Source organism: Heptranchias perlo, unplaced genomic scaffold (genome assembly GCF_035084215.1).
Source record: "Heptranchias perlo isolate sHepPer1 unplaced genomic scaffold, sHepPer1.hap1 HAP1_SCAFFOLD_56, whole genome shotgun sequence".
Taxonomy (NCBI): Eukaryota; Metazoa; Chordata; class Chondrichthyes; order Hexanchiformes; family Hexanchidae; genus Heptranchias; species Heptranchias perlo.
In genome coordinates this window covers 678484-691322 of record NW_027139581.1, presented here as the reverse complement: position 1 = coordinate 691322, position 12839 = coordinate 678484, and positions in this window count along the sequence as shown.

Genomic DNA, 12839 nt, shown 5'->3' with positions numbered 1-12839 from the left:
GCCAATGGTTTTCCTCTTGAAAGAACGATTGTCTTTGAAATGGGACACACACTGACCGCCCATTATTCTCCCATCATTGGTCACCGCCCACCAGCCGCCCTCCTGTGCCCACGAAGATGAGCCTGACGAACAGATTAATCCCATTTTAAATGACCTTCCTGCACATTTACCACGAATACAAGTGTCTGCCCCCTTCCACAAAGAGGCGCGAGGCATTGTCTGTGACTCCGTGCAGTGGCCTCGATGAGACGTTTAAATCAAAGGGAAGTAAGTCTGAAACTGCAGATAAATCCTTGTGACTGTGTTGCCTGTATTTCCGTCGCATTCACCAAACACCTGGGATAGGGTAAAGATACATTGATCACCTGTTCCTCTATTACCCGGACATTCTTGAGGCTAAGATCCTGCCCAGGTTTGGCTGCTCCCTGGGGAGCTCCTTTGCTCTGTCGCTCTATCCTTGACCATCCGTTGCCATCCTTTGCCCTTTCTCCCCCAATCTCCTCTCTTCCACTGTTTAAGTTCCCCTGGCTCCAATAGTGGGTGCATTTTAGCCCTAACTACAAGTTCAAGCTGCAAGTTTAAAGTTACCTGGGGCCCACTGCCCATCCCCCGACCATGCCTGCTCTTTGTTTTCATCACTGAGCGCTCGATCTTTGCTCAAATTTGGATTCCAAATTCCTGGCATTCTCTGCTGTCAAGACGACGCTTCTCCACTGGACTACACTGCAAGACTCAGCTGCTGTGACTCTGATCTGCTGTTCAGTTGCTTGAGTTTTGAGGTAACCTTGTCTAGCCCACAGCCCAACCCCCACCACTGCTGTCATCTGCTGAGCTGATGACTGTCCTGTTGGTCCGACTGGTTTTTCAGCTTTATTTTACTGAAGTGAGGGTTCCTGGCCAGAAATTCACTCTCCTGGGCCGTAGTCCATCTCTCCACCGCTTCTGGATCTTACAATGACCTCCAACTTCGCCACCGTTTTTCTGCCCCGCGATCGATTCTGCACACATCCGGGCTCTTCATTCTCACGGAAATACCTCCAGCAGTGCCTTCTCTGATTCTTTGAATAGCTTCTGGATTCTCTCTCCCTCCACACCTGTCTCCGAACCAGGACATCTGTTCGTTGATGCTCCAAGCTGACTCCACCCTATCTACGTCATCTTTATCCCACCACTGGATCACTGACGATAACTTTGTTCTCCCTCCTATTGTCTTCTCTCTATTTCCTGTTCATTACCAGGACATTTCTATCCCAATCTTGCTCTGTAACCGCGCATTATTCTCTCTCACCCGGTTCGCTCCCCCTGGTACGGCCCCTGTCTCCACTCCTTTAAGTCCAGGGGACGCAGACTTGAACGTTTATGGTGGATAACTGGTTTAGCCATTCATCGCCAGGTCTGGCTGGACCACATAAAGCACTATCGGATCCTGCTCTCCTCTACCAAAACTGCTCACTATTCTAAGCTCATCCTGGAATGCAAAGATAACCCCCGGCTTCTCTTCTCCACTACAAACCGTCTTCTTAAACCCCCCTCCGCCTCCTTCACCCTCACATCTAACAACAAGGGCGAGAACTTTTGACACGGATTTGGTCACTAAGATTGAGACCATCTGTTCAGCTGCCTCTGTCGCTTCCCTCCTTTCCCTTGCCCACCAAGCCAAACTTCCCCTCAGGTTCCTCCTGGACCAGCCCTGAATTCGCATCTTTCTCTTGTTTCTCTCTTATCTCTCCACATGACCTCTCCGAAATCCTCATGTTCATGAGATCCATTTCCTTCTCCCTCGACCCTATTCCCATCATATTGCTGATCACGCACCTTCCCTTCCTGGTCCCCATGTTAGCTGATATTGTTAATGGTTCCCTCTCACCAGCTTTTGTCCCCACCTTCAAATCTGCCATCATCAAACCCCTCCTCCTAAATCCACCCTTGACCCCTCTGGCCATGAAAACTCCCGCCCCATCTCCAAAGTCCATTTCCTCTCCAAAGTCCTTGAACATGTTGTTGCCTCCCAGTCGGTGAGCGGTGGTAAAGAGCGAGACCAGAGCGGGGATAAAAACAGCGCGGAGAGAGCGAGAGTTCAGTCGGTGAGCGGCGGGAGAGAGCGAGACCAGAGCGGGGATACAAACAGCGCGGAGAGAGCGAGAGTTCAGTCGGTGAGCGGCGGGAGAGATCGAGACCAGAGCGGGGATATAAACAGCGAGGAGAGAGCGAGAGTTCAGTCGGTGAGCGGCGGGAAAGAGCGAGACCAGAGCGGGGATATAAACAGCGCGGAGAGAGCGAGAGTTCAGTCGCTGAGCGGCGGGAAAGAGCGAGACCAGAGCGGGGATAAAAACAACGCGGAGAGAGCGAGAGTCCAGTCGGTGAGCGGCGGGAGAGAGTGAGACCAGAGCGGGGTTATAAACAGCGCGGAGAGAGCGAGACCAGAGCGGGGATATAAACAGCGCGGAGAGAGTGAGACCAGAGCGGGGATATAAACAGCGCGGAGAGAGTGAGACCAGAGCGGGGATATAAACAGCGCGGAGAGAGTGAGACCAGAGCGGGGATATAAACAGCGCGGAGAGAGTGAGACCAGAGCGGGGATATAAACAGCCGGAGAGAGTGAGACCAGAGCGGGGATATAAACTGGGCGGAGAGAGTGAGACCAGAGCGGGGATATAAACTGCGCGGAGAGAGTGAGACCAGAGCGGGGATATAAACTGCGCGGAGAGAGTGAGACCAGAGCGGGGATATAAACAGCGCGGAGAGAGCGAGACCAGAGCGGGGATATAACAGCGCGGAGAGAGTGAGACCAGAGCGGGGATATAAACTGCGCGGAGAGAGTGAGACCAGAGCGGGGATATAAACAGCGCGGAGAGAGTGAGACCAGAGCGGCGATATAAACAGCGCGGAGAGAGCGAGACCAGAGCGGGGATATAAACAGCGCGGAGAGAGTGAGACCAGAGCGGGGATATAAACAGCGCGGAGAGAGTGAGACCAGAGCGGGGATATAAACAGCGCGGAGAGAGTGAGACCAGAGCGGGGATATAAACAGCGCGGAGAGAGCGAGACCAGAGCGGGGATATAACAGCGCGGAGAGAGTGAGACCAGAGCGGGGATATAAACTGCGCGGAGAGAGTGAGACCAGAGCGGGGATATAAACAGCCGGAGAGAGTGAGACCAGAGCGGGGATATAAACAGCGCGGAGAGAGTGAGACCAGAGCGGGGATATAAACAGCGCGGAGAGAGCGAGACCAGAGCGGGGATATAAACAGCGCGGAGAGAGCGAGACCAGAGCGGGGATATAAACAGCGCGGAGAGAGTGAGACCAGAGCGGGGATATAAACAGCGCGGAGAGAGCGAGACCAGAGCGTGGATATAAACAGCGCGGAGAGAGTGAGACCAGAGCGGGGATATAAACAGCGGGGAGAGAGCGAGACCAGAGCGGGGATATAAACAGCGCGGAGAGAGTGAGACCAGAGCGGGGATATAAACAGCGTGGAGAGAGTGAGACCAGAGCGGGGATATAAACAGCGCGGAGAGAGTGAGACCAGAGCGGGGATATAAACAGCGCGGACAGAGTGAGACCAGAGCGGGGATATAAACAGCGGGGAGAGAGTGAGACCAGAGCGGGGATATAAACAGCGCGGAGAGAGTGAGACCAGAGCGGGGATATAAACAGCGCGGAGAGAGTGAGACCAGAGCGGGGATATAAACAGCGCGGAGAGAGTGAGACCAGAGCGGGGATATAAACAGCGCGGAGAGAGTGAGACCAGAGCGGGGATATAAACAGCGCGGAGAGAGTGAGACCAGAGCGGGGATATAAACAGCGCGGAGAGAGCGAGACCAGAGCGGGGATATAAACAGCGCGGACAGTGTGAGACCAGAGCGGGGATATAAACAGCGCGGAGAGAGTGAGACCAGAGCGGAGATATAAACAGCGCGGAGAGAGTGAGACCAGAGCGGGGATAGAAACAGCGCGGAGAGAGTGAGACCAGAGCGGGGATATAAACAGCGCGGAGAGAGTGAGACCAGAGCGGGGATATAAACAGCGCGGAGAGAGTGAGACCAGAGCGGGGATAGAAACAGCGCGGAGGGAGTGAGACCAGAGCGGGGATATAAACAGCGCGGAGAGAGTGAGACCAGAGCGGGGATATAAACAGCGCGGAGAGAGCGAGACCAGAGCGGGGATACAAACAGCGCGGAGAGACTGAGACCAGAGCGGGGATATAAACAGCGCGGAGAAAGCGAGACCAGAGCGGGGATATAAACAGCGTGGAGAGAGTGAGACCAGAGCGGGGATATAAACAGCGCGGACAGAGTGAGACCAGAGCGGGGATATAAACAGCGCGGAGAGAGTGAGACCAGAGCGGGGATATAAACCGCGCGGAGAGAGTGAGACCAGAGCGGGGATATAAACAGCGCGGAGAGAGTGAGACCAGAGCGGGGATATAAACAGCGCGGAGAGAGTGAGACCAGAGCGGGGATATAAACAGCGCGGAGAGAGTGAGACCAGAGCGGGGATATAAACAGCGCGGAGTGAGTGAGACCAGAGCGGGGATATAAACAGCGCGGAGAGAGTGATACCAGAGCCGGGATATAAACAGCGCGGAGAGAGTGAGACCAGAGCGGGGATATAAACAGCGCGGAGAGAGTGAGACCAGAGCGGGGATATAAACAGCGCGGAGAGAGCGAGACCAGAGCGGGGATATAAACAGCGCGGACAGTGTGAGACCAGAGCGGGGATATAAACAGCGCGGAGAGAGTGAGACCAGAGCGGGGAGAGAAACAGCGCGGAGAGAGTGAGACCAGAGCGGGGATATAAACAGCGCGGAGAGAGTGAGACCAGAGCGGGGATATAAACAGCGCGGAGAAAGTGAGACCAGAGCGGGGATATAAACAGCGCGGAGAGAGCGAGACCAGAGCGGGGATATAAACAGCGCGGAGAGAGCGAGACCAGAGTGGGGATATAAACAGCGTGGAGAGAGTGAGACCAGAGCGGGGATATAAACAGCGCGGACAGAGTGAGACCAGAGCGGGGATATAAACAGCGCGGAGAGAGTGAGACCAGAGCGGGGATATAAACAGCGCGGACAGTGTGAGACCAGAGCGGGGATATAAACAGCGCGGAGAGAGTGAGACCAGAGCGGAGATATAAACAGCGCGGAGAGAGTGAGACCAGAGCGGGGATAGAAACAGCGCGGAGAGAGTGAGACCAGAGCGGGGATATAAACAGCGCGGAGAGAGTGAGACCAGAGCGGGGATATAAACAGCGCGGAGAGAGTGAGACCAGAGCGGGGATAGAAACAGCGCGGAGGGAGTGAGACCAGAGCGGGGATATAAACAGCGCGGAGAGAGTGAGACCAGAGCGGGGATATAAACAGCGCGGAGAGAGCGAGACCAGAGCGGGTATACAAACAGCGCGGAGAGACTGAGACCAGAGCGGGGATATAAACAGCGCGGAGAGAGCGAGACCAGAGCGGGGATATAAACAGCGTGGAGAGAGTGAGACCAGAGCGGGGATATAAACAGCGCGGACAGAGCGAGACCAGAGCGGGGATATAAACAGCGCGGAGAGAGTGAGACCAGAGCGGGGATATAAACAGCGCGGAGAGAGCGAGACCAGAGCGGGGATATAAACAGCGCGGAGAGAGTGAGACCAGAGCGGGGATATAAACAGCGCGGAGAGAGTGAGACCAGAGCGGGGATATAAACAGCGCGGAGAGAGTGAGACCAGAGCGGGGATATAAACAGCGCGGAGTGAGTGAGACCAGAGCGGGGATATAAACAGCGCGGAGAGAGTGATACCAGAGCCGGGATATAAACAGCGCGGAGAGAGTGAGACCAGAGCGGGGATATAAACAGCGCGGAGAGAGTGAGACCAGAGCGGGGATATAAACAGCGCGGAGAGAGCGAGACCAGAGCGGGGATATAAACAGCGCGGACAGTGTGAGACCAGAGCGGGGATATAAACAGCGCGGAGAGAGTGAGACCAGAGCGGGGAGAGAAACAGCGCGGAGAGAGTGAGACCAGAGCGGGGATATAAACAGCGCGGAGAGAGTGAGACCAGAGCGGGGATATAAACAGCGCGGAGAAAGTGAGACCAGAGCGGGGATATAAACAGCGCGGAGAGAGTGAGACCAGAGCGGGGATATAAACAGCGTGGAGAGAGTGAGACCAGAGCGGGGATATAAACAGCGCGGACAGAGTGAGACCAGAGCGGGGATATAAACAGCGCGGAGAGAGTGAGACCAGAGCGGGGATATAAACAGCGCGGAGAGAGTGAGACCAGAGCGGGGATATAAACAGCGTGGAGAGAGTGAGACCAGAGCGGAGATATAAACAGCGCGGAGAGAGTGAGACCAGAGCGGGGATATAAACAGCGCGGAGAGAGTGAGACCAGAGCGGGGATATAAACAGCGCGGAGTGAGTGAGACCAGAGCGGGGATATAAACAGCGCGGAGAGAGTGATACCAGAGCGGGGATAGAAACAGCGCGGAGAGAGTGAGACCAGAGCGGGGAGAGAAACAGCGCGGAGAGAGTGAGACCAGAGCGGGGATATAAACAGCGCGGAGAGAGTGAGACCAGAGCGGGGATATAAACAGCGCGGAGAAAGTGAGACCAGAGCGGGGATATAAACAGCGCGGAGAGAGTGAGACCAGAGCGGGGATATAAACAGCGCGGAGAGAGCGAGACCAGAGCGGGGATATAAACAGCGTGGAGAGAGTGAGACCAGAGCGGGGATATAAACAGCGCGGACAGAGTGAGACCAGAGCGGGGATATAAACAGCGCGGAGAGAGTGAGACCAGAGCGGGGATATAAACAGCGCGGAGAGAGTGAGACCAGAGCGGGGATATAAACAGCGCGGAGAGAGTGAGACCAGAGCGGGGATATAAACAGCGCGGAGAGAGTGAGACCAGAGCGGGGATATAAACAGCGCGGAGAGAGTGAGACCAGAGCGGGGATATAAACAGCGCGGAGAGAGTGAGACCAGAGAGGGGATATAAACAGCGCAGAGAGAGTGAGACCAGAGCGGGGATATAAACAGCGCGGAGAGAGTGAGACCAGAGCGGGGATATAAACAGCGCGGAGAGAGCGAGACCAGAGCGGGGATATAAACAGCGCGGACAGTGTGAGACCAGAGCGGGGATATAAACAGCGCGGAGTGAGTGAGACCAGAGCGGGGATATAAACAGCGCGGAGAGAGTGAGACCAGAGCGGGGATATAAACAGCGCGGAGAGAGTGAGACCAGAGCGGGGATATAAACAGCGCGGAGAGAGTGATACCAGAGCGGGGATATAAACAGCCGGAGAGAGTGAGACCAGAGCGGGGATATAAACAGCGCGGAGAGAGTGAGACCAGAGCGGGGATATAAACAGCGCGGAGAGAGTGAGACCAGAGCGGGGATATAAACAGCGCGGAGAGAGTGAGACCAGAGCGGGGATATAAACTGCGCGGAGAGAGTGAGACCAGAGCGGGGATATAAACAGCGCGGAGAAAGTGAGACCAGAGCGGGGATATAAACAGCGCGGAGAGAGTGAGACCAGACCGGGGATATAAACAGCCGGAGAGAGTGAGACCAGAGCGGGGATATAAACAGCGCGGAGAGAGTGAGACCAGAGCGGGGATATAAGCAGCGCGGAGAGAGTGAGACCAGAGCGGGGATATAAACAGCGCGGAGAGAGTGAGACCAGAGCGGGGATAGAAACAGCGCGGAGAGAGTGAGACCAGAGCGGGGATATATACAGCGCGGAGAGAGTGAGACCAGAGCGGGGATATAAACAGCGCGGAGAGAGTGAGACCAGAGCGGGGATATAAACTGCGCGGAGAGAGTGAGACCAGAGCGGGGATATAAACAGCGCGGAGAGAGCGAGACCAGAGCGGGGATATAAACAGCGCGGAGAGAGTGAGACCAGAGCGGGGATATAAACTGCGCGGAGAGAGTGAGACCAGAGCGGGGATATAAACAGCGCGGAGAGAGTGAGACCAGAGCGGGGATATAAACAGCGCGGACAGAGTGAGACCAGAGCGGGGATATAAACAGCGCGGAGAGAGTGAGACCAGAGCGGGGATATAAACAGCGCGGAGAGAGTGAGACCAGAGCGGGGATATAAACAGCGCGGAGAGAGTGAGACCAGAGTGGGGATAGAAACAGCGCGGAGGGAGTGAGACCAGAGCGGGGATATAAACAGCGCGGAGAGAGTGAGACCAGAGCGGGGATATAAACAGCGCGGAGAGAGTGAGACCAGAGCGGGGATATCAACAGCGCGGAGAGAGTGAGACCAGAGCGGGGATATAAACAGCGCGGAGAGAGTGAGACCAGAGCGGGGATATAAACAGCGCGGAGAGAGCGAGACCAGAGCGGGGATATAAACAGCGCGGAGAGAGCGAGACCAGAGCGGGGATATAAACAGCGCGGAGAGAGTGAGACCAGAGCGGGGATATAAACAGCGCGGAGAGAGTGAGACCAGAGCGGGGATATAAACAGCGCGGAGAGAGTGAGACCAGAGCGGGGATATAAACAGCGCGGAGAGAGTGAGACCAGAGCGGGGATATAAACAGCGCGGAGAGAGTGAGACCAGAGCGGGGATATAAACAGCGCGGAGAGAGCGAGACCAGAGCGGGGATATAAACAGCGTGGAGAGAGTGAGACCAGAGCGGGGATATCAACAGCGCGGACAGAGTGAGACCAGAGCAGGGATATAAACAGCGCGGAGAGAGTGAGACCAGAGGGGGATATAAACAGCGCGGAGAGAGTGATACCAGAGCGGGGATATAAACAGCGCGGAGAGAGTGAGACCAGAGCGGGGATATAAACAGCGCGGAGAGAGTGAGACCAGAGCGGGGATATAAACAGCGCGGACAGAGTGAGACCAGAGCGGGGATATAAACAGCGCGGAGAGAGTGAGACCAGAGCGGGGATATAAACAGCGCGGAGAGAGCGAGACCAGAGCGGGGATATAAACAGCGCGGACAGTGTGAGACCAGAGCGGGGATATAAACAGCGCGGAGAGAGTGAGACCAGAGCGGAGATATAAACAGCGCGGAGAGAGTGAGACCAGAGCGGGGATAGAAACAGCGCGGAGAGAGTGAGACCAGAGCGGGGATATAAACAGCGCGGAGAGAGTGAGACCAGAGCGGGGATATAAACAGCGCGGAGAGAGTGAGACCAGAGCGGGGATAGAAACAGCGCGGAGGGAGTGAGACCAGAGCGGGGATATAAACAGCGCGGAGAGAGTGAGACCAGAGCGGGGATATAAACAGCGCGGAGAGAGCGAGACCAGAGCGGGGATATAAACAGCGCGGAGAGAGTGAGACCAGAGCGGGGATATAAACAGCGCGGAGAGAGTGATACCAGAGCGGGGATATAAAAAGCGCGGACAGAGTGAGACCAGAGCGGGGATATAAACAGCGCGGAGAGAGTGAGACCAGAGCGGGGATATAAACAGCGTGGAGAGAGTGAGACCAGAGCGGGGATATAAACAGCGCGGACAGAGTGAGACCAGAGCGGGGATATAAACAGCGCGGAGAGAGTGAGACCAGAGGGGGATATAAACAGCGCGGAGAGAGTGAGACCAGAGCGGGGATATAAACAGCGCGGAGAGAGTGAGACCAGAGCGGGGATATAAACAGCGCGGAGAGAGTGAGACCAGAGCGGGGATATAAACAGCGCGGAGAGAGTGAGACCAGAGCGGGGATAGAAACAGCGCGGAGGGAGTGAGTCCAGAGCGGGGATATAAACAGCGCGGAGAGAGTGAGACCAGAGCGGGGATATAAACAGCGCGGAGAGAGCGAGACCAGAGCGGGGATACAAACAGCGCGGAGAGACTGAGACCAGAGCGGGGATATAAACAGCGCGGAGAGAGCGAGACCAGAGCGGGGATATAAACAGCGTGGAGAGAGTGAGACCAGAGCGGGGATATAAACAGCGCGGACAGAGCGAGACCAGAGCGGGGATATAAACAGCGCGGAGAGAGTGAGACCAGAGCGGGGATATAAACAGAGCGGAGAGAGCGAGACCAGAGCGGGGATATAAACAGCGCGGAGAGAGTGAGACCAGAGCGGGGATATAAACAGCGCGGAGAGAGTGAGACCAGAGCGGGGATATAAACAGCGCGGAGAGAGTGAGACCAGAGCGAGGATATAAACAGCGCGGAGTGAGTGAGACCAGAGCGGGGATATAAACAGCGCGGAGAGAGTGATACCAGAGCCGGGATATAAACAGCGCGGAGAGAGTGAGACCAGAGCGGGGATATAAACAGCGCGGAGAGAGTGAGACCAGAGCGGGGATATAAACAGCGCGGAGAGAGCGAGACCAGAGCGGGGATATAAACAGCGCGGACAGTGTGAGACCAGAGCGGGGATATAAACAGCGCGGAGAGAGTGAGACCAGAGCGGGGAGAGAAACAGCGCGGAGAGAGTGAGACCAGAGCGGGGATATAAACAGCGCGGAGAGAGTGAGACCAGAGCGGGGATATAAACAGCGCGGAGAAAGTGAGACCAGAGCGGGGATATAAACAGCGCGGAGAGAGTGAGACCAGAGCGGGGATATAAACAGCGTGGAGAGAGTGAGACCAGAGCGGGGATATAAACAGCGCGGACAGAGTGAGACCAGAGCGGGGATATAAACAGCGCAGAGAGAGTGAGACCAGAGCGGGGATATAAACAGCGCGGAGAGAGTGAGACCAGAGCGGGGATATAAACAGCGTGGAGAGAGTGAGACCAGAGCGGAGATATAAACAGCGTGGAGAGAGTGAGACCAGAGCGGGGATATAAACAGCGCGGACAGAGTGAGACCAGAGCGGGGATATAAACAGCGCAGAGAGAGTGAGACCAGAGCGGGGATATAAACAGCGCGGACAGAGTGAGACCAGAGCGGGGATATAAACAGCGCAGAGAGAGTGAGACCAGAGCGGGGATATAAACAGCGCGGAGAGAGTGAGACCAGAGCGGGGATATAAACAGCGCGGAGTGAGTGAGACCAGAGCGGGGATATAAACAGCGCGGAGAGAGTGATACCAGAGCGGGGATAGAAACAGCGCGGAGAGAGTGAGACCAGAGCGGGGAGAGAAACAGCGCGGAGAGAGTGAGACCAGAGCGGGGATATAAACAGCGCGGAGAGAGTGAGACCAGAGCGGGGATATAAACAGCGCGGAGAAAGTGAGACCAGAGCGGGGATATAAACAGCGCGGAGAGAGTGAGACCAGAGCGGGGATATAAACAGCGCGGAGAGAGCGAGACCAGAGCGGGGATATAAACAGCGTGGAGAGAGTGAGACCAGAGCGGGGATATAAACAGCGCGGAAAGAGTGAGACCAGAGCGGGGATATAAACAGCGCGGAGAGAGTGAGACCAGAGCGGGGATATAAACAGCGCGGAGAGAGTGAGACCAGAGCGGGGATATAAACAGCGCGGAGAGAGCGAGACCAGAGCGGGGATATAAACAGCGTGGAGAGAGTGAGACCAGAGCGGGGATATAAACAGCGCGGACAGAGTGAGACCAGAGCGGGGATATAAACAGCGCGGAGAGAGTGAGACCAGAGCGGGGATATAAACAGCGCGGAGAGAGTGAGACCAGAGCGGGGATATAAACAGCGCGGAGAGAGTGAGACCAGAGCGGGGATATAAACAGCGCGGAGAGAGTGAGACCAGAGCGGGGATATAAACAGCGCGGAGAGAGTGAGACCAGAGCGGGGATATAAACAGCGCGGAGAGAGTGAGACCAGAGCGGGGATATAAACAGCGCAGAGAGAGTGAGACCAGAGCGGGGATATAAACAGCGCGGAGAGAGTGAGACCAGAGCGGGGATATAAACAGCGCGGAGAGAGCGAGACCAGAGCGGGGATATAAACAGCGCGGACAGTGTGAGACCAGAGCGGGGATATAAACAGCGCGGAGTGAGTGAGACCAGAGCGGGGATATAAACAGCGCGGAGAGAGTGAGACCAGAGCGGGGATATAAACAGCGCGGAGAGAGTGAGACCAGAGCGGGGATATAAACAGCGCGGAGAGAGTGATACCAGAGCGGGGATATAAACAGCCGGAGAGAGTGAGACCAGAGCGGGGATATAAACAGCGCGGAGAGAGTGAGACCAGAGCGGGGATATAAACAGCGCGGAGAGAGTGAGACCAGAGCGGGGATATAAACAGCGCGGAGAGAGTGAGACCAGAGCGGGGATATAAACTGCGCGGAGAGAGTGAGACCAGAGCGGGGATATAAACAGCGCGGAGAAAGTGAGACCAGAGCGGGGATATAAACAGCGCGGAGAGAGTGAGACCAGACCGGGGATATAAACAGCCGGAGAGAGTGAGACCAGAGCGGGGATATAAACAGCGCGGAGAGAGTGAGACCAGAGCGGGGATATAAGCAGCGCGGAGAGAGTGAGACCAGAGCGGGGATATAAACAGCGCGGAGAGAGTGAGACCAGAGCGGGGATAGAAACAGCGCGGAGAGAGTGAGACCAGAGCGGGGATATAAACAGCGCGGAGAGAGTGAGACCAGAGCGGGGATATAAACAGCGCGGAGAGAGTGAGACCAGAGCGGGGATATAAACTGCGCGGAGAGAGTGAGACCAGAGCGGGGATATAAACAGCGCGGAGAGAGTGAGACCAGAGCGGGGATATAAACAGCGCGGAGAGAGTGAGACCAGAGCGGGGATATAAACTGCGCGGAGAGAGTGAGACCAGAGCGGGGATATAAACAGCGCGGAGAGAGTGAGACCAGAGCGGGGATATAAACAGCGCGGACAGAGTGAGACCAGAGCGGGGATATAAACAGCGCGGAGAGAGTGAGACCAGAGCGGGGATATAAACAGCGCGGAGAGAGTGAGACCAGAGCGGGGATATAAACAGCGCGGAGAGAG